This window comes from Wyeomyia smithii, chromosome 3 (assembly GCF_029784165.1).
Source record: "Wyeomyia smithii strain HCP4-BCI-WySm-NY-G18 chromosome 3, ASM2978416v1, whole genome shotgun sequence".
In the NCBI taxonomy this organism is placed as follows: Eukaryota; Metazoa; Arthropoda; class Insecta; order Diptera; family Culicidae; genus Wyeomyia; species Wyeomyia smithii.
In genome coordinates, this window is record NC_073696.1 from 265,501,906 (window position 1) to 265,505,530 (window position 3,625).

Sequence of the window (3,625 nt, forward strand, 5' to 3'; positions counted from 1 at the left end):
GTCGTGTTTGGCAAAATCAAACGGGGTCTGTATTTTGATTACTTATTTGCAGCAAACTATTTTAGAAGAAAAAAATCACAAGAAGGTTGTATGCAAAGCCACGACCGCAAGGTTGAAGTAGAATACTTTTACAAGAAAGATAACCTGGCTGCTTGCGTGTCAGTCATTTTTTCTAGTAAATAAACGTTGACCGTTCATTGGCAGTATTGTAATTTCTTTTTGTCTGATATTTTGAATGAAGTTCATTGGATATTTTTAAATTTTGTGCAAATGAGAAGTTGAAGTGCTGCCGAATTGTAATATGCACATTTAAGACGACATCATAAAACGGGAACGGAACAAAGGCTACGGTTATGCAGAACGCGAATGCCGGCGCGATGCGATTCGCCTTACCGTGGTGAAATGTACAACTCTTTTTAAGGCGAAGTAGAGCTATACATTTCAACAGATTTCGTTTTGCCGAATCGCATCGCGCCGTTATTTGCGTTCTGCATGACCGTAGCCAAACACTATGCGACGCAAACACGTAATAATAATCAGAGTATGCATGTAAATGAAGATAATTAACTTTGGATTATAGCGCAAAACGAGAAAATATTAACTCTTCAAATAATCATTTGTGTTCTTCAAATTTCAGTTGTTCAATTTAATATCCGATGAAATGTTTGTTTATTATCTGATGAAGCTCTTATATAGGCCAAATGATGCATTCCCAATTTACTAGGTCCATAACTCTGCCGACCGTGCTTGGGAAAGCGCGGTATAACGACCAATCAGAGGTTGAATTTTGTGTTTTGACAAGGCTTAAGAGTTTTCAATAGTACAATAGTTCGAATGATAAAATTGCAATTTCATGCATTTGGTAGGAATCTTAGAAGATTTTCTAATCGATTGCAGCAAAAACGAAGGAAATCCATCGAAAACTAACCGATTTATTAGCATTTGAAATTTTTCTCACTTTTTTCAGTTTTAGATTTTCATTTCACATCCCTATGTAGCCGAACTTCCTGAGAGAAGTATTCTAATTCAAAATTAAATCTTCATTAATTCATTTGTTGTCCTTATAAGGACAATTGTTCAATTTATCATTGATAGTGAGGACTAAGGCGCACGGTCAACACAATGAGAAAGGTGTTTTCACATTGAAAACTAGACACGGCTTTACTGAAGGAAGTGTTGGCAAATGCATCTACCGCTAATACCACCGCTATCATACGAAAGCGCGTCGTTCCATGTGGGGAATATCAACAACGAAAAATGACGCGCGTCTAAGCATAAACCGAACTGTTTCGCCGTGCTGCTCCCATTTACCTTTACATCGGCCTCAGGGAAGTACCGGCTGCATCTGCATCTACCGCTGAGGCTGTCACTATACTGCTATTGGTACCAAAAGCTATTAACTCTTCAAATAAGTGTGTTATTTGTTCTCAAAAGAACAATTGTTCAACTCAAAATCGGATTTACGCAATCGCATCTCTGTAATATTACCGACAATAAAATTCTTCTGAACAAACTGATACAACTTTCCCATTAGGCCTCTGCCATAATAGACGCGAAAAGCGACGCGAACCGATTCGCTCAGCTGTAGGTTAATGTACAGCCATCAGTAGAGCTGTGCATAAACCTACGGCCGAGCGAATCGGTTCGCGCCGCTTTTCGCGTCTACTATGGCAGAGGCCTTAGAGAAAGTTGCTGGCTGATGTATTCACTTCATGCAAGCCTGCTGCTGATGCTTCCCGCTACCACACTGAAACAGCATTTTAGTGAGGGAGTGTCGTTGCATCAGCTGACCCTGCTACTATCGATGCTGATATACCCGCTGCAACAGCTACGCCATGCATAGCCATGCCACAGTTGTGGCCGCTATACGCTGGCCCAACTGCTGAGCAACTGTAACGCTATCCGTAGCCATGCCACAGTTGTGGCCGCCATTGGTATCCGCTGTACCTGCATCTGCTGGCCCTGCTGCTATCGATGGTGAGATCCGCTGAAACTGCTACGCTTATTCGCAGCCATGCCACAGTTGTGGCCGCTATCCGCTATCGATGGTACCCACTGCTCACTCCCGCTGCTGCTAAGGGAGGACTGCTGTCGTCGCTGTTCAGAACTACTATGAGCGGCTTCGACTAAAACAGGCTATTATATAGGGATGAAAATAGGAATGAATTATTTTACGTACGTGGTGGAATGATATAACTTGAAAAATATGTGTGACTTCATTCTGGTTCAGAGCGATCATTTGATAAGCTCCACCTCTTTTTTCAGTTTCTAAAGTTTTTCCTCAGTTTCGTAGCACGGATGCACAAAAATGATTTCTTGTGAACATTCTGCCGAGCCGGACCGATAGCACTCTCATTGAAGCAACAAAATAACATGTTTTGTGTCGTGTTGTGCAGCTTGGTTGAAGAAAATGTTCCCGTCCCCATGTCGCATGTAAGCAGATTATTGCGTTCAGTAGACAGTAGATAGTGTATCCAGCGAATAAACACCGATGGTGCTCTCACACACGCAACGGTTTTAACCCGTATCTTATTGCGGTTTGTAACATCAAGCGATTTCGTTTGCTCGCTGTTGCGTGTTGCATCATGTTGCAACTTGGCAGCTGGGAGACGACGAAATTCTGTTTATGCTGATTGATTGAATCGACTTCATATTAGCTCTGCATAGTCGAACTGACTGCTTTTGTGGATGCGTTCTAACAGGGCAGTTTATTATTCAATGTCGGTTATGCTGATCGCAGCGTTTGCGCTGCCCCTACAGTGGGGAGTTTACTAAATAAAGTAAAAATTAGACAACTACAACAGAATTCGATTGCATCCCGCACAGAATGTCTGCTTGTGTTGATGCCAGAAAACTGTTAACCTTCAATTATTTTTTTATTTGCCTTCAAAAAAGCATTTTGCTGTTCAAAATCGGTTGCTAATTACAACCTTTGAGCTGCCCTAACATTGGGGGAATTAAGATACACGGACAACATGCACTGTGGAAGCTATTTCACATTCAGTAAATTAGACGGGTGCGACAAATTTAAATTGCTAGGATGCAACACAGAATACTTGCTGGCGTTGACAAAAATTATTAACTTTCAATGACTTGTTTATTTGCCTTCAAAAAGGCGTTTTGATTTCCAAAATTGGATTTCCTGATGGCAATCTTCATGCTGCCCCAACACGGGGGGAATAATGGCTGTCTGGCGACACACGCTGAGAAAAACCGCGCTGCTCCTGAGACGTGGTGACCAACCACAGGGCTAGTGCTGCTGCTAAGGAAGGACGACTGCTGTTGTCGCTGTCTAGAACTATTATGAGCGGCTTCGGCTGAAACAGGCTCTTATATAGGCCAAATAGCATGTTTTCAATTGCAAGGTATATGATTCTGTCGACCGTGCTTGGGAAGCAAGCATATAACGACCAATCAGAGGTCGAATTTTTCGTTTTGACAAGGCTTGACTATTTTCAATAGTACAATAGTGTGAATAATAAAATTACAATTATCTTATTTTGGGAAGAATCTTAGAAGATTTTCCAATCTATTGCTGCAAGAACGAAGGAAATCCATCGAACACTAACCGATTTATTAGCATTTGAAATTGGACATATTTTTCACTTTTTTCGGTTTTAGATTT